Source organism: Falco peregrinus, chromosome 4 (assembly GCF_023634155.1).
Source record: "Falco peregrinus isolate bFalPer1 chromosome 4, bFalPer1.pri, whole genome shotgun sequence".
Lineage (NCBI taxonomy): Eukaryota > Metazoa > Chordata > Aves > Falconiformes > Falconidae > Falco > Falco peregrinus.
The window spans coordinates 51,759,736-51,779,125 of NC_073724.1; the positions used below are offsets into that span (position 1 = coordinate 51,759,736).

Genomic DNA, 19,390 nt, shown 5'->3' on the forward strand with positions numbered 1-19,390 from the left:
TTGTACTTGCAACCAGGGTTACCTCACGAACTGAGGAGAACACCAGTTCTCAATTAAATCTGCTGCACCATTATTCCTAAATACCGCAGAAAGTAAAACACGTGACACTATTCCCTGTGGAGAAACCTCGAAGTATGATACAAAACAGACACAGGAACGACAGGGAGTATACATGCTCCTATTGAAACCCCCTCACTCGCTTGTCCACCCTCCCTTCTTTCCTCTTTCTCACTCGCTGGACAGCAGCCAAATCACTCCAGGGAGAAACAAATGACCGACCCTTTTCCTTTGCAATTAAACATGGTGTCAACATCCCTGAAGGGTACCTGCAACCCCTAACACCAGGTATGATTTTGTCCATTAGTTAAACAGAGGAGAAAAACAGAGCTACTTTGCCCAAAGGCTAGCTTTGATAGCTTTTATCCAGGTACAGTCCAACAGACATGCTGTTCCCACGGGAGATGAGCCAATCTGAACTGCTGCCTCCCATTGCTTGTCCTCCTCACTTTTCCCCTCCTCCTCTCTGTCAGCAAAACTGAGCATGTTGGTACAACCTAAATTTCTTAAAAAACCCCAACCAACCAACCAAAGAAAACAACCCAACACCCCTGTACCCTAGAATGCTTGGACAGAAAAAAAGAGCAAAACAGAACAGTTTACAAAAGGTACAATTTAAACCAAAGCACACTGACAGAACCAAGCTGGGGAAGGACTATATTTGCTGTTTATGCTGACAAATTTGAGGAGCAGGAACCTCTGAGGCAGACAAGAAGCTGAGGATGAACCACATGATGGTAGAGCTGCAAACTAATGCTCACTTCAAAGCAACTTATCAGACCCAATGTAGCTCAGAAGACATTTCCTGTAAACATATTTTAAAGGCTCAAGTTTCCAATAATCAGCCTACAAACCCAGACAGCACATTCTTTTTCTAGGTCAAAATAGTTATGACCTCTGCTACCAGCCCCAAGCAGAGAGAAGGTAGAATATACTGTGCATCCTGCTGTGCTGTCTGATCTTCTCCCTTATTTAGCCTTGTGGCAAATAGAACGCCGCGTTCTTTAAACTCATTTACGAACTATGAGTGATTTCCTGAAGTCTTCCCTCATACCCCCCATTTTGAAACACCAGCCTGTTTTAAAGAACACACTCTTCATTCCGAGCAAATTATTACTGTGATCAACGTGGCAACTTTTTCTGCAATACTTACACAAGATGCTATCACCATTATATCAAAATAGGCCTTATAGAAAAAGAGGAAACTTGCTCTGTCTTGATCTGACTTCCCCAGAATTATTTCAGATTTGTTTGCATTATGTATGCAACCTGTACTTTCACAACGTTAAAGTTTGAGCTATTTTCTCTCCTGGTTGGGAAGAAATAAAACATCTGTGACTACCTGTATCCCTGGTTGCAGCAGTGCTTCAGCATTTCTAATGCTAGGTTGTGTCCCTGAAAAAGTCACAACTTCTTGTTGGGCAGAAACACAGTCACAATTCATCTTGCTCTGCACCTGATTTTCATGGAAAGGACATCATAGTACACACCAATGCCTCCCCAGGAACACACACAGTGCCAGCAACCACAGTAGGACTGTTCCTCAACACTGTCACATCTAAACCTCCACAAGTCAGTCTAGCTGAAGTGCTGTCCTGTAAAATGGGAAGAAAAAGATTACAAAATACAGTCTCAAGGTCAAACCAGTCTGCAAAAGTGGATCCTGTATTTCACATTCTATTTTAAATACTAAAGAGAAGCCCTCATTTGCTATTACAACCATGATCGACCAATCACTTACTATGTGCTTATGCAGAAGAGATATGGTGTATGAAAACACCCAGGACCATGGCGAATCAACTTGAACGGTTTTGTGATATTGTTAACAGTAAATGAATGGTATCCAGTACTTAATTCTCGCTCACTTCTTTCATTTATTATATTAGTGTCACAGTAAAACTTTCAGCTACCAAATGTCCACATGCCTGTCTCTTTTTTTATCACAGGAGGCTGTATTTTCAGGCTAAATAATATTCCATTGTCAAACTAAACATCCAAGTAGTAATGGGTGAGAAATAACTTCATGCAGTGTAATGAAATGATGATTTTCTGGGGGTGTTCAGTTTTACACAAATCCGAGATGACATCGACATGAAGATGGGTTTTCCTTCTAGAGTAATCCATCGCACTGACCTTGAAATGCAGACCTATTTTATGGACCCCCAAATGCAACTTGAGAGCTGATGCAAACTGGAACATTGGGCATTCCAACTGTGACATCTGCAGCACAATTTAGAGACATCTAGGCTGCATTATTAATTTTTTGCATATAGTCACAAGCTTCCTGTGAAGACATTGTGTTCTTGGGCCCCAGACATATGAATCACAGAGGAATAGGAAAAAAAGTACAAGTTGTAGGGAAGTTGGGAAAGGTGTAGGGATGTTGGGAAAGATGTCATACTTCCAAAAAAATAAATGGCGCAAAATATTACACCCTCCACTAGCTACCAGAGCCCTCCCAAATGCCTGTTTGCTAACTTCCTTCTTTCTCTTAGAAGCCTTTTAACAGGTTTGCAAATGTTGTTATGACAAGTAAGCACTGTGCTGGGAAGGAATGACTCTTCCATTTATCCCGGATGTCTTACTCATTACTAGAAGGGGTATCAAATCTTAACATAAATTGAGTCAAATTACTAGAGAGTTCTTGGCTGCTACTTATCACAAATATAACACTAGCTAAGCAGATCTTCACTGATAAGTGTTCTGCCCTCCATTTGTCTTTCTGCTAAATTTTACATAAAGTTGGTATTTAAAGACACTCCCAGTTTTTGAAGAGACAATTGTTACACCTGCCAAATTGTTTCTAGCCCTCAATAAAATCTTACCAGTGGCCCCTTTTGACATTTTTTGATTTTCCATGAAATTAAAGGCTGTGGGGACGTTTACATATCTGAAATATAAATCTCACAAACGAGTACAGATAAGCATGTTCAGTCCTTCTTGAACTATTAGGAAATACTTGCGTCCTACAAAAAAGGCAAAGCATTTACAAGACAGTAAAAATTCACACACCATGGGTGGGGAAGCCAAGCCCCCCCTCCCACACACACACACACACACACACACACACTGTCAGCTTCCCATCACTTCCAAGCACATAAACAGTCACTTCCTTCAAGCGTACCCTTGGGCAAATACCTAGCCAGGTTCTCCCTCTCACTGCTTTCTGCACCCTAAAGGTGCTCAGCCCTTTCCACTACCCCCATGCACTGAAATGACATGGCGTCTTCAAAAGGATCCTGTGAGAGAGCTCTTCCTCAAGGGGAAAAACAAAACACACCAACTGCCCCGTGCAAACCGCCAGCACCCCCACCTCCCTCGCTGGGGCACAGAGCAGCTGGCAGAAATGGGGCGTTCGTGGCAGAAGGGGGCTCAATGGCAGGAGGCAGGAGGACTGTCGCTGCCTTGGTCTCCTGCCTGCAGGCATCGCTGCCCTTCACAATCCAGCCTGCCCCATAGGCAGCAAAGCCACATCTCACCCTGCCCACTCAGGCCCACGAGGAGCCGAATGCTGGGTGGCATTTGCAGTTGCACTGTGGAGAAGCCGTCAGATAACTGATTCAGTCTCTCAGACCGTGTCAGTTAAAAGGCAGTAACACTTGTGTGCATTCCATTGCAAAAGGTGCTGGTAAAAGGGAGGCAAAAATAAAGGATGTAATTTCACTATATAGCAATACATGTGACAAACGGAGGTCGCGGCATGGGAGACAATACTGACTGTATTTCACTCTGATCCCTCCAGCCATGGCTTTGTGGAGCTCACAAAAATAAGCTTCTGAGCACCTCTTGCAATGGTAGTGGTGGTTTTGCTCCAGAGACCACAGGTCTGGATCCTCACAGCATGGATTAAACACCGTCAAACACGATTCCCTTCAATTCAGCTCCCATTTCTTACTTTAATCTGTAACACTGCCCACACCCTTAAGTGGCTACTTCCACTCACCAGCTATTTTAGTGAATATGCTACAGATAAATTTATTGTACAAACTGTTTGTGAACATTCAGTAAAGATGGCAAAGCCCTCTAGGGTCTCTCATAGGATCCTCAATAAGACACCACATCGCTTCATGACAAACTTAGGACTAAAATTTTATTTAATTTGCTTCTGACAAGTAACAACAAATACCTGGTGTTGGGAAAAAGCAAATTACATGACAGTATGAATGTTTACTCACACTATGTCATAAATTCTAAAAATGGCCAATCTGCAAAGATAAGCACTCTCAACTTACTTTCTGATACAAGATCATAAGCTATTTCTCTGAAATTCATAAATCTGACATCAAATTTGTCCTGGTTTCCCTCTATTCCCCAGCTGAACTGCAGACTTCGTAAGGAGGTCAGCCAGGAAGAATCCCCTCTAATTTCCCATTAGGCCTTCTTTACAAAGTCCATTTCTGGTCTAGTTTGCAAGTCTGCCTCACTGCATACGTATCGGCAAAAAGAGTAGTTACTTTTCCATGCAACTTTTCCATGTAAAATCACTGTCCTACTGTAGAAGTATCAGCGTTTTTAATGTCATGTCCTCATCAATGAGTCTACAAAGCTATGGGACAACAATTTGAAATCTTTGTTATGTAGGCAAAACCACAAAGGCCACATTCTTCCTATTACTCACTACCTCCTGTTTACCCAAACACAATGAAAAGTCATCCACTTATCTCAGGAACAGAGAATAATTTAATGAACTTTTCCCAGGCACCCACATTTAAGAGACTTTATAACAGAAAGTCCTCATTCTAGCCAGCTCAGTTGCATGCATTTTTACGTCATGTATTCACAGCCACAATACTAGTATTTACTGATAATACTACTCAGGATGCAATTCTTTCCAGACAAATCCTCCATACTAATGTACAGAGCTCAAAAGAGCGCTTCTTGCAAGCTTTCCTGAAACAACAGAAGACACTGCCATTTTTTCATGTCCTTCTATGTGCATTAAAGGAATCAACATTTTACCATGTTGGTCCGTATGTCCTTAGGAGAATCCCTCCCAGTTGCCCAACAGAAATAACATCGATGCCGGGGGAAAAGTAGATCTTCTGCTTTAAAGTCACAGAACCACAGAATCTTTTAGTTTGGAAATGACCTTTAAGATCACCGAGTCCAACCGTGAATCTAGCACTGCCGAGTCCATCATTAAACCATGTCCCTAAATGCCACTTTCGCTTTTTTAAAGACCTTTAATACACATGTCTTTTAAATACCTCCAGGGATGGCGACTCCACCACTTCCCTGGGCAGCCTGTTCCAACACCAGATCATTAGTGTCTATTTCTGAAATGAGAGAGAAGAAATCTTCTATAGCAGCTTGTACTTTATGAATCTGGGTCTTAAAATACACTTACCTATCACACACAGGAAACCTGATGAAGTTACTGGCTTTTTAATGCCATCTAGAATATTGCAGTGTTGTCTTTTTTTTTTTTTTTTTTTTTTAATCAGATTTGCTGCCTGAATAACCTGCAGAAACAGACATGCTCTGTTATTCACCTCTGCCTGTAGCAGCTCTGCCATCTGGCACTAGCAAGTATTTATCTAAAAAATAAATCTGAATTAAGGATTATGAACCCACTCCTTTTAAACTGTGTTTCACCTGAACACAAAGGTCAATTCAGTCACGTGAGACATCAAAACTACCAATTCACTACCATTTATTTAAACCTGCACAGCAGTCAGAGGTACCTTTAAAAGACGAAGCATGAAACTGAAACAAAAACTGAGCTAATCCTCGATTTCTCATCCCTATGAAATACAAGGAGAATTCAGCACAGAAATAGCATGTCATCATAATCCAGGCCGTAATCTCATTTAACCAGAGCAAAATGAACCACAGTCATCCCCAAGCTGGCTCTGACTGCAGAGCAGGGCAGGGGGACTACCATCATGAAGGACCAGTTCAAGTGGAAACTCAGACCCTGAAGGCAAATGAAAGGACCATCACTGCTACATTCACAGTATAGGCTGCACCCTTCCCTGTTCAATCTAGCACATGCTCAAGAATACACAAAGGTTTCAAGAGACAAAAATTGAGACTGTGACTTTTCCTGTGTGACGAAAACCTCACGCAATACAGTAAAGTGAGAGCCCCTGTAACAGTTTGGGCCTGCCAGGGCAAACAGGACTTGTTCACTGCCTCCCTCTGTGTCCCCCTGCTTGAACTGCTCCAGGATTAAGTGAAGAGCTTTTCAGGACACAGTATAAACAAAGATTTAACAGTTCTTTCCCTATCTCTTTAAAACCAGGCAACAAATCTAATCTAAACAAGAAGACTTACTCAGAAAACAGGAAAAAGGACAAAGCAAATGCCCTCTGGATACATATGCATATACAAGACCCCTTAAAAACTGATGTAAAAATTGCCATTTCTAAAAACTATGCAAATAAAGAGATGAGTTCTCCAACAAACAAGATGGTTCAGTACTGCAAACAGTGCTATTCATGCTGCTCACATGCAAGGATTTTATTCCGATATATCTCTGGTTTTCCAGTGGCTTATTCCTAACATGCAAAAAGAGAAACAAAAACTTGTGAAAAACTCAATTCAAACTTTTCCCCTCCCTCCATTTCAAATTTAGATTTGAAAATAGAAATGCTGTGCTGTTCTGTGACACGATGATGTACTAACGAACACCAATATATTGCTGCTTTTTCATATACCGCAGAGTCCTCTTTCAGAAACTCTAATGTCAAATAACAAATCACCATAAAAAATGCGGCAACCATATTTTGTGGAAGGAAAAAAGAAATGATTACTCAGTACATGGACCATCTTCTACTCTGTGTAAAACTCTGATACAGAGCTCCACTTTGGGTCAACCATTAGGTAAAACTGTAACACAATCAAAAAATCACCCATATTAAAGATGGTTCATGTAAATTTGTTTCAACAAGAGTGGATTTCCGCTACGTTCTTCACCAGCCATTTAGCAAGGCTAGCTATAAATCATTGCTGACACAGCTTTTGTGTAAAAAAAAAAAAAAAAAAAAAAAGAGTAAGTGCTTCCTCCCACTGAAGGTCTCAGACCTCCAAGAATTTTGGAGAAATGCTTTTTTTCTCCATGCCCCTAATTTCTCCACTTACTACCCACAGCAACAGCTCTGTTTCCTGCAGTCATTCCCCCCTGCCACGGCAGGGAGAGGTAGAACAGCACGCCCAAGGACGATGCTACTGCCCATTTCAAAACTTCTGCTCAAGGACTGAGGAAGCAAAACATGTAAGAGGTCAGAGCTAACCCAGCAGCATTGCTTCCCAAGTGCTGGGAAGGCAGATGAAGGGCTCAGAATAACACAGGGCATTGTCACAAAGGAAACCACAGAAAAAAGCAGCAGGTTTCATGAAGGAAGAAACAAAAGGACAGCTGAACACCCCACCTGTCATTTGTAACACAAGCAGCACAGCAGCAGAAGGGAAGAGCTAAATTACACGAGCTTTGCGGCTTTGCACTTTTTGAGGCTTACCTAGGTGGAAAACCTACTAAGGGGAGAGAATCATCAAACAGGTTATGGTAGAGCAGCTGAAGTGAAATTGAAAAAGAGGGCTATATTTCAGCAGGAAGTCCACAAAAGCTTCACTGAGGGCCGAGATAAGAAAACGTGGCTCTGGAGTAATGCTGAGATGAGAAAATTAACCGTGCAAGCACCAGTGATGTCCTGCAGATTAGAAACTGAAGGGGAGAACAGTGAGCCAGGAACTTCTGCTTGGGTTCACTGGAGATAATAAACCTTTACCACAGAAATGAGAGGCCAGGGAGATCATGAACTCTCACAGTTCCAGTCCTGCCAAAAGTACAGGTGAAGTGGTCCCAACAGCTTCTGCCAATTGTTGCCTTATGGCCTGATACACAGCCAACTTCAAGAAATAAAAACTAACTTTCAGGGTGCCTGCAGGACAGACTTTGACAAGCCCTATTACACCTACTACAAAATCCCTGCATAGAAGGATCAAATGCTGCCACTTCCTTTGCACTTAACACAAAGTTATGATCACTTCCCTGCACAAATCTCTGCTACCTTGGATATGTACGTTTTAGTTGTGACTTGTTAGTATATCCAAAAGATGGCACGTAATTATGAAGATAGCATCACACCACCACTAAAACTGCTTTAGTTCTTCCCAGAAGCTTTCCAACTCACATATAACAAACTGCCTAGTTATCTTGCGAGGCTGAGCTTTTTGTTCTTTTTCCAGCTGACGCTCTTTTTCACTTAGTGATATCCAAGGGCAGACAGCGGGACATAACAGGCAGCACAAAAACAAGATGAAGAGGGAGGGGAGAGGGAGTTCTCACTGGTGGTCAGCACTTGCACAGGGAGTTTATGGGCAAGTAGTAAGGAGAGGCTGTCTTCAGGGTTGTGTTGACTCAGAGGCTGTCATCCTGTTTTTTAGATGTTAAGCACATTCTTGAAATTTCTTTTCAAAATGTTAACTGTTAATTATTTAACTGCGCCCACAATGCATTAGTAAAGAAATTATGTAAACTCAATTGAAGATAATTGAGTTTTATTATAATAATTTGTTCTGGTTTGTCATAATAACAGAATTCATACTCAAAATGCATACATACTCAAAGGCAAACATGAAGGCAAACACAATTCTGACACACAGTCTTAGAAAACAATAATGCAGATACAAATCAGTGGAAAAATTAAGATTACAGAGACTGCTTTATTTGGACTTGTTTGGATTCAAGAGGGGAATGAAAAAGACTGCCATGTGCCAGAATTTTGTTAGCGAGCAGTCCTAAAAACACTCCTAACACTGTTTAAACTAGCTTGCATTTATAATGCTGTAACATTAGAAATATTTTATACCAGAAATATAAATCATTAAAATTAGTCACCAAAATTTTGGTCCAGGAGATGGGCATTTATGAGTGACATTGTTTTAAAAGGTGCTCTCACACTATAGTTTTCTAAGTTCAATACCACAAGAAGCGTAAAGGTACTATAAATGCACTAACCAACTTTACTTTACATTTTATTAAGAAATCTAATCTTTTTCAAAAGAGGAAATAATACCAAATCTAGTTAATACATAGCAATGAAAACACTGTGCATCAGAGAATACTATGAATTAGGAAATAGAAGAAGGACCTGAACTATGCTGTAATTTTTGAATGACCTTACTAGAGCACCATATTCCTATGAGAGGAGAAGATAGTGGTCACTTTCATGTAAATTCTACAAGGAAATGAGTGATTGTCTCAAGTAGCTGAAAGTAAGCAGTAAATGATCAGGTTTTGAAAACATCCTCATTCTCTCACTCTGAAAATAATACACAGAAGCGACCAGGCTCCCTTGTTACTAAAAGCAGCTGCCAACCTCACTGTAAGATGCACTTTTGGACACTGCCATGCAAATCTAAAATAAAGGGGTGGGAAGAAAAACATAAAAAAAGAAAAGGCAAGGAAAGAAAAGAAAAAAAGAAAAGAAATTAACATACATTCATTACTGTGGTTCAAAAACAGAATCCCTAACTTAGAAAACCTCCTGTGGGGAGTACAGCAAAGGCTCAAGACTCAGTGGATTCTACATGAGGATAATAAGGGATACCACTCTAGACTACATTAGAATTACCGCACCAGAGTGGATAAAATAGGAGTAAAGCCACTACAAAAAACTGTTCTACCCACTCTGCATATGTCAACACTACAATATGTCCCAGTTTTTGCATATAATCAATTGTCAGAACAGGACATGTATTTTTTTTATATAGGTATGCTTTTAGGGGCACAAAATGAAAGCCACCCAGTATCTGGAAGTATCATTTAAAGTATTTGAAGAAACTGTTTACATCCAGGCACTGCACATATCACAGAGCGTGCACAGTTGCAGCCTGAATGCCAAGGGCAAAACAACACTGCGATTCTGAAGGTAAACAATTATTTTGCTGTTTCTAATGCCACTGCTTTTTATTCTATTAACACAGAAATTCAGAAGTCAGTAAATTTAGTTCTAAGCAAGAACCAGAGAACTGCAGCGCTCTCCAAAGAACAGCGAGCTGCTTAAAAACTAATTGTTTTCCTTCCCCTACCATCTAACAGCATTGTTTCTCCAAAAGAGGTGTTCTGTCCTTAACATGGCTGCCATGCCTTACATAACATCAATGAATGAGAATATAGTTATTTTGTTTCCTACGACCTGCACTGCCCATTAACCATATGATTCTCCATATGGTACGGCAAACAGTCGAGACAAAGCTTTGCAGTAACGCAGCTCCAAGGATCAGCATCCTCTGAGAATAAGCAGCAGTAGAAAGAGACTCAGCCTCCACAAGCTCTAAATTCCCATTCGTATCTTTCTCTAGTAAATAACAGGCATTCTTACCTTAAGAAAACAGTAAGAATAATAATAACGGTGCTCAGTAGAGCCTCCTCTGTTTCATCTGCGCTCCTAAAAAAAAATCTTGGCGCAACTGTCTGCTGCAGCAGGTAATCAATAATATAACCTGCTTCTTCTGTTGCCAGAGCTGCTCCATCTGAACGCTAGCTAACGTGAACGCTGTCAGTGTGACTCATACAGTGACTCAGAGCAGATGCAGAGCTGCAGGAGGAGTTTAAGTTTCAGGGCTTCCTCTTGCTGGCTCGCTCCTGCTTTCTGTCACGCAGGCAGGCACACACTTGCCACCCGTGTGTCTGTGTGTGCCTCCAGCTCTTTCCTCCAGCAGCAGGTTTGATTTCATCCTCTATGTAATCGTGTTTGAGTTTTTCTTCTGGGATGGCAATTCTGTTTCTTTCTTCACTGTAAATATATCTACCTTAAATGCAAAAAGCTTGCCCTGCAAGCCATGTCCATCCTGTGGATTGCCAGGTGGTGTGCTACTACAAGATATCCGTGGGCTCACATCTCTCACCAAGACTAGGGGAAGAACTCAAATTTCCCCCAAAAACGTTCTAAAACAATAGCATTGAGTTAGGGCAATATCCATTTATTCATGACAAGTTTATAGCAAAGTGCCTCTGACTTCATTAAGTAGTCTGGGGAGGACAAATTTAGTCTCAAATACAGTGAGATAAAAGAATTGTAGGAAGGACTATGGGATGCAGGTGAGCAGAAATCCTATGTGCCTGACACCAATTTAGCAGGGAGAAGTGCATCCAGGAAAAGAGCATAGCTGCATTATTGACAGGAGTAGCACATCTGGGTTTAGGGTTGAGTTCTGGCAGCCTCCCCCACAGCTATCCATCTCACTAGGCACTGATCACCACAGTCAAAGCAGCAATTTGATCAGCTATTTATTTCCCTGGCCTGCCAGACTCCCCACCACATACAACTGAGAACAGGCATCATGCAGCCAAAGTTGGGCGCTTAATGCTAGACAGTGTTGATACGCAATGCTGTACTGATTACGCTTTTATTTCTGAAAGGCACTTTATACTAAACAGTTGCAGTTGCAGTGTTGAGCAAATCCAGCCTTCAAAAGAGGCAGATGAAGCCTTCTACTACTGAGCCAGCAGGTCAGCCACATGGAAACAAATGGTGGTGGGATGAATCAAGAGAGTATTGTAAAAAGAAGCTGCTGGCCCAAGGAACAATGCCATTAAAATGTGTAGACCTGTTTCACAGCCATTCATATAAACATCCCAGATAGTTTGGGGAAAAGGCACTTAGTTTATTTCAAAGCATTTCCAGCAGAACATCTTTCCTCATACTTAGCAAATGTCCAGCTGGCTATTGCCCAGATAAACAGATTTGTTTCTCATGGAAAAGCTAGTATCAAAGCATGACTTTGATGGTTCTGTGTTTTTTGTCTTAGAACTCCTTTTTTTGCAAAGCCCTATCAAAGGAAAGGTACGCCCACCCATCCAATCCAAGTATGCGCACAGCACTGTTCAGTACTGTATCTGGTTGTTATTAAAGCTGCTAAACGAACTTCATACTATTGATGGTGAATGTTTACTCTCTCCATGTATCTGAAAGCAGCCAAGAACACTGTTTTGGCAGGGATCAAGAGATCAGAAAGAATCAAGCTGAGCAAAAGTATCCTTGAAGCATGGTCATGGAGATAACATAAACAAGGGGGATAAAAAATAGCTGGTGTCTTATGAAGTTACACTGAACTAAACTCTTTCCCCTAAAACCACTAGTATTCTACCTATCCCTTAGAAAATCTTCTGTTGAAACCCATCCTTTCCCCCGATTTACTAATGACAGTGAATCTTTGCTTCTGTCAAGCTTTCAAGGCTTTATTTTCATGTCTTAAATGGTTGAATAGGCAAAAGAAAGCTAAAATCCATGGCATGCATGGGGAAAAAAATAAAGAACACTAGCAGCAACAAAATACAAATCAAGACCCCTGAGATTTTAAACAGGAAAAGTAACAGCAAGGCCATGGTCCAAATGGCATCTATGACGCAGACAGAGAGGAAGACAAAACTGAAGACAAAACTTGAAGGTACTTAAATGTCTGGGGGTTTGGGGTTTTTTGGGGGTAGGGGTGGTGGCGGCCTTTTTTGTTTGTCTGGTTTTAAATGTACAGCACGCAACTGTGTATCTACATTCAATTTTGTGCTGCTGTCCACCTAAAAGCATAGATCTGGATCAGAAAGGACTCAAAAAAAAAAAAAGCTGTCAAAGGCCTCCAAGATAAAACAACACAAGCAAGCATGCACTGTGTAAAATGCACATACTTGCTTCAGCTGCAAAAGACCTAATCTACAAATCAAAAGTGATCTAGCTGTAAGCAGCTGTTCTGTGTTGCCTAATTTATCAGTCTTCTTAGCTGGACCTTCTGCAATAGAAAGGGTGTGGATTGTGTGTCTAAAAGTGGGAAAACCTGAAGCTTCTTACTCCAGCAGAGGTAAAACCTGAAATCTTGAACAGGAATTTAGTACGGCCTGCTAAACTAAACACTGCTGCAAGAGATTATGCATTAAAAGGCAGTGTAAATTATTATACATTCTTTAAGGACTAGAGATAACAGTTTTCCCTTTTTCTCCTTCAGGAAAAAAGCAAGCAAAGGCTTTTCTGTAGTACCTATTCAACATGGTACCTCAGAACATTCTAGGCTAAAGAATGCTGTTCCTCATCATCATTTTTGTTTGTTTGTTTGGGATTTTTTTTAATTTTTAAACATCATCATTATGCCAATGCTGGTGGAAATAGTTTCCCACAGCCTCTTCTAGGTTGTCAGATTCCATATTAACCTGCTTTCTCATGAAAGCTCAGTCTACAGTCAGGTTGTCCTTACTGAGAACACCAACCTCTACTCCCGTTCTGGAGTCTTCTTCCTTTTTAGCTATACTGTCCTGGGGGCGGGGGGGGGGGGGGGGGGGGGGGGGGGGGGGGGGGCGGGCAAAAAAAAAACAACCAAAACATTCATTTTCTTCAAGGACAGGGCAAGTGTTTTGTAGCCTTGTTTTTCTGAGCCCTGTGAAAAGTTGGCGGATTAGAGATGCTAGTTTTTGAGGGGTACTGACACACATTTTCAAGACGAAAAGCAGAGCTCATTTTCTGAACAGGCTTACACTCCCGTTATCATTGTTATAGCATTGTTACGGGCATTACGGTACTTTCCAAAAGGTCCCCACCACTAGCAGCAGACACGCATGGAGGTGAGAACTACGCACACACACAGTAGAAGAGACCCGCTACAGAAGAAGTGCATATTATGAAAAGACATACAGGCAGAAAGTTGAGAAGTATTTTTTGCATCATCTCATAAAGCACAGCTAACTGTCCTGACCAAGTTTGTTTCCCATGTCCACAGCAAAGCCAAATGCAGAAACTAGATTTCAATCCCTTGTTCACTAGACCATCAGACTCCCCTTTTGGTGCATCTCAGTAGTAGGTTCACTTCTTTCAGCTAATTACTTTTCATGGGTATTTTGACGTGCTTTGACAAAAGCACTATTTGCTCCTCGGGAAAATTAAAACTCCTGCTGGGAAAAGCGTCAGCACCAGAACCTTTACCCTGCACAGGCAATGAACAGAGGAAGCCACACGTGGAAGCAAAACTTTAGTGACTGAGTATGGGAGGAGGGAAGAGGATGCACTTATTCCCCACATTTATCTCAAGGTTTCTGAAGATAAGTAACAGGACACACTACACCAGTTGAACTTTTTACTATCACTACATCATCCACCAATACCTCCGTAGCATCTTGCATCCATCTATACAAAAGCAGATAGCAAAGCAGCCCACAAGAGTGTGTGGGAAACCATTTCCACCACACCACACAAGTACATCTCTTCACTCAGATCACCTCCTCAAGTTACTATTGTAACTATAACCCCCCAAAAAAGTGTTTCTTATTTCTGTCATAACAATTCAAAGCTACATATCCTGCACTGGAAAGAGACTACAAAATGACAAGCTGCCTATAACATACTGCACACCCACCTCAGAGGGAAGTACTTCTGCCCATCTAGTGAAAATAGGCAAGGCGACCTAAATGCCTGTTTCCTCTTTATGGTCTGTTCTTGGCAAATGAAACAAGAGGCTATGAGACACTAAGATCAGCGAAATCAGCCAAAACAAGACAAGAAAGATATATCTTATAGCAACAAAGATGTACTGACCAGATGAGAAACTAGTTTACAGACACTGCTGTGCCTCCTGCGTATACAGACATTGACACATTTGCTGCACGTGAAGCCTTGCTGGGATAAGAAGGACTCTCCGGATTGCACTTGATGTCAGTGTAGTGTCAGCTGATCTTGTGGCAGCTGCCCTGCTCGTATCTACCCATTTCTGTTCTCCTTTTCTCTTTAATGCCAACATCTGTCCATGTTTTGCATTGACAGAAAAGGTCAGCAAGACCCTAATGATACATTAAACCTAATAATCAGATGATACACAGCTTGCAATTACCATGTGCCCAATCTTGCTCCCCTTACATTCAGAGCTTTGATTTTTCCTAAAAACTACACAGTGCAAGTGCAGAAGCATTTGTAATCTCAAATCTTACGTACATGCTACAGAGATCACCTTGGACAACAGAGAAAGCATGTCAGAAAACACCTGGTTTCTTCAGGCTTCCAAGAATATTAAAATTGGTTCTATCAACACAGCCAAAAATTTCTGATTCCAAATAATCTTTTTCTATACAATGCACAACTCCTCTCTGTTTCAAACCAGCATGCCCCATTTTCTGCACTCATACCATAATTTCAATTTAATACTGGTGAATTCTAACGAAAGAGACATCCAAACCCAGGTGTAAACTCATTTTGAGGCAAGCATGTTACCACATGACTTAAACATCATGGTTCCTTGCACTGTCTAATAAAAAGCAATATTCTAGTGGGAATTGTCTGCATCCACTCATTGTGCTCATTCAACACACTCTATACACTTTCTGAGTGAAGTTTTTCCTGTCCTCTTCACAATGCAGGACTTGCAGATCTCATGCTGGTCTTCGGGATCTATGACTGGCAGGTTCTTCAAATGCCTCAGAAAGAACAATTGTCAATACTGGAGAAAGTCGATGCAAAGACCTACTGTTTTCTCTGTACCATCTGCTGCATGGGGTAAACTAAATCAAAACCCAGTAAAACTGAATTAAAGCTAGACAATTTTTATAACCATTCTGCAACATTTCTTATAAAATTTTATAATTTTATCTGAATGAAAAAAGAGCAGCTGTAACGCAAGATTTCTGTGTTTGCACAACAGATTTCTAGTACTTTGTCTTGTCTTTCATCTCCTCTGTACTCCTTTGCAAGTTAACCAGCCCCTATTTTTACCAGGGAAATCATCTTCTGATATGTTCCTCATTGGTAAGGTCATGAAAAGGAACTGCCTACCTAGACACAAGGGCCTCACTCTTTTATTCCTATTCTTGGCATTTTTTGCCTTTGCCCTGCAAAAAAAAGTCCTGTTGTTAGTATAGTGTAATACAACACTTCACTTCTAAGCTAAGAGGGTCCCCAAATGTGTGTTGACTAGCAAAAGATCTAACAAAAAGAAAAGCCAAGGTTAAACCATTTCTCCTTCCCTCTGAAAATTTTTTATTTCTTCTTTCAAAATTTATGTGTATATATATATATATAAAATAAATATATCCAATCAGAAAGAGTTATCTGCAAGCTCACAAATTTTAAGTCGCTACACGTGAATCCAACAAAGGCTGGATTCATGGTACGCTGTAAATTATTCCCCAGATTAATGTCACCAAATTATCAATTGGACCATTCAAAGGTTAAGGTACTGTACAAGTTGGATTGTGTATCAGAATTCATACCAGTGGGAGCCCAAGGTGGAAAAACTAATTAAAATTGTTGATAATGGAAGTGTTTCTTTCATGATTAATCTAAATTTTGACATTGACTCTAGATCATCTGGGATTTTTCCTAAAATTAGGCCATGGAAAAAGCTCTCAAAAAGTAGCACCTCAGTGTTTTTAATGTGGTTTTAAAAAAATCTTAGTGTCAAAGGTTTTATGTCTTATCCTATGAACAGTCAACAACAAATAAGCTAACCTACACAGATAATAAAAGAAGGCAAATAGAAAAATAAGAATCAGCCCAGAATCTCCTTATTAAAAAACAATTTTCTTTTTCTTCAAGCACATAAAAATAGAGACTGCCCCTAACAGACCCCTGTGCATCATTTGCTGGCACTTCCATCTGTTATGATGTCTTTCCGTGTATCTATTGGAAAATCAGGTGGTATATCAGAGCTGTAAGTCGTTGCTTTGGGGTTTTTTTTTAAATGAGTTTCATTTGTTTATGTATAATGCAAAAGTATGCACTGACATATTGCTATATATATTTCTAGATTATTTTCACTCCCTAGGAGGGTAAAAGGTCTCATTGCATGGGATGTTTGGGGGACTAAAGCGAGACCAGAGATTACAGGTGTTTGCATCGTACAGTGTTTTGGGAAAAGACTTTGATTCCTTAAATTTGAAGGGAATTAGACCAGGCAGATAACTACTGAAGACACTGCATCATTTGATTACCAGATTTAATGCATTATTAGTGTCTCATCGACCTTCTCTAATAACATTTGTGTGTCTGTATTAAGGAAGCGTGATTAGTATTAAAGAATTATGATTAAATGGAAAACATCGCTAACAGTGCTACTTTACAGTTATTTTTTGGTATCTATATCCTTTGATTCTGCAGAGCCTTCATCACTCAGTGTCCCATCAAATGTACCGCATCCATTCATTCAGTTGTTGAACAGATCCATCTAAGTCACCAAACAATTCCAGCTATGTAGAAGTGATGTGCGCAGCTCCACATACAACCTTTTGTTTATAGTTCAGTTCTACCAGCCTAAACTGGCAAGATTACTGGCTTTTATATTATAAAGGCAGTAGAACATGTATTTTCTATTACCCAGCCCTCCCCTATTTCCACCTTCTAATTCTGTCTGTGATGTACTTCAGCTGCCTGGAACTCACAGTAGCTACTCCTGCACTTGCCTGATGAGGCTCGCAGCAGTCACAGACCACGGGTCCTGCTGCCCTGTACCACTGGGAGCTGCAGCTGTCCTTCCCAGCTTTGCCTGGGCCACCAACCCAAGGTTTTCTTGACGTGGAGATTAGTTTGGTGAAAATTGCAGGTCTGTTGGCATGTGCTTTGCACCTGAGACAGAGCCAGGATAGAGAAAAGCATGCACCCAGACGTCAGGGAAGCAACCAGTCACATTATCCTCGTAACCTACACTCCAGGTCACCTCACAGTTTTTAACCCAAACCAAAGGAAAGTAAGGTTTCCCTCTCCCCAGCTCGTCAGTTTGGGGTCTTCTGGGAGTGTGGGATTGGGTGGTTGTGTTTTACTGTTTTGTGGGTTTTTTCCAAATGGAAGAATGAAGCAAAGTCTAAGCTCAGAGGCACAAGTTTCTAGGGCCCACCTTAGCTTGTAATGATTTTATTAATTACTTGCCTGACATTACCCAAAGAGTCTTAGGAACTGAATCTTAAGCTTTGATTAGTGCACTAAATATTGGACAAGCTTTCCTTCAAGGTATTATTATGTAATTTGGGGATAATGCTTAGTTTTGGAAGGAAGATATCCATTTATCTCCCCTTCCAAATCTCTGAGGTTGATTCTAATCAATGTAGAACTGTTTAAAGCACTATCTAATAAATGACAGTCACATTCCTAGAAAGGTACATTACAAAATACATCTGCTTTTGCAAGTTGAGGATTTCAAACACTCATGAAATCCTTTTAGAGATAAAGATGACATACTGAAAAGGGCCGGCTATAAATACAAAATCACCAACACAAGCATAAGTCTGCAAGAGCCATAAAGACAGATAGTATAAAAATACTTTATTGATTGCTATAGTCCAAAATAGCATTAATTTTCTGTTAATTCCTCTTGGGAAAAAACAATCCTAGTAACACTCCATGGAAGGGCTTCTGAAATAGAATACTATGTAATTCATCTTTGCTGCTTATATCAAGATTGAATGGAGACACAAAGCTGGGCAGAGAAAGACAGAGCCTTTATCAGTGTCAGTTCTTCAACACAATCCGAGTAAGAAATTCTCTCTAATACAAAGGACAGTCATTTATGGCTTCAGAACCTTCCATTTAGCTTGAGAACCACTGAACTATCTCCAGCTCAGGCAGCTACTGCACAGTACCAGCTCAGTAAGGAAATCACAAGTAGGGGCAACACCAGCCCAGAGCTGTAGTTCCCTTGAGCCAGGCACAGCAGGGTATGGAAACGACATGATCGACACCCGTAACTATGGAAGGAGTCTTAAAACACACAGGCTGAAATTCAGTGTAACAACTGTAGTTAAGATGGAAAAGGAAAGGAACACATTAAAATTAAAGGAAGACAAGTAAAAGCTACCCTCACATTAAACCAGATGCAAAAGTACAGGTGTCGTTCTTCTAACAGTGGGCCTAAAAAGGGTAAGATGCAAGCAGCACCTGTTAGACAGCGTTTCCAAATAGACTGTCTTTTTTAGGAATTCATGTAATAGCCTGAAACCATACAAAGACTGGCCAAACACTATTTCAAAAGTTTTGTCACCTTCATATAAATGAGCTTAAAGTTTACTTTTATAGACTATAATTTAGATAGCAGCTAATCAGTACAAGCCTTTTTTTGTACAAAAATGGTGCACATTTCTTCTACCCACTCTTCCCCCCTGGTTCTTCCTCTCAAAGAATAACTGATTGCAGGTTCAAAAAACATCATGAAGACCTGCCTCAGCCTTTTCACAAATAGTAACTTTGTATGAAATCAGTAGCAATTATAGCTTATGTAAGAGTGAGAAGGAAATAATCACTTTTTAACCCACATAAAAAGCCTTCCACACAGCAAAGCAACATATATTTGGTATCTTACCTATGAACTTTTGGTTTGTTTGTTTATAAGAGAAGCCTTTTCAGCTTTATTACTCCAATGTTCCATATCA

General features: G+C 40.6%; 1 protein-coding gene across 14 annotated transcripts in view; it reads right to left on the minus strand.

Moving 5' to 3' along the window:
* The window catches only part of INPP4A (inositol polyphosphate-4-phosphatase type I A), a 131,105-nt gene that overhangs the window by 83,810 nt on the left and 27,905 nt on the right, over positions 1-19,390 (minus strand). For 6 of the 14 annotated variants that reach the window (XM_055803296.1, XM_055803295.1, XM_055803299.1 and 3 more), the window contains exon 1: positions 10,386-10,565. The exons of 2 other annotated variants lie outside the window; for them this stretch is intronic. The gene's annotated coding sequence lies outside the window, so the exon portion shown is untranslated. Of the gene's footprint in view, positions 1-10,373; positions 10,566-19,390 lie in introns of those variants that run through there. 6 more of the 14 variants (XM_055803303.1, XM_055803297.1, XM_055803300.1 and 3 more) reach the window with 3 other exon arrangements.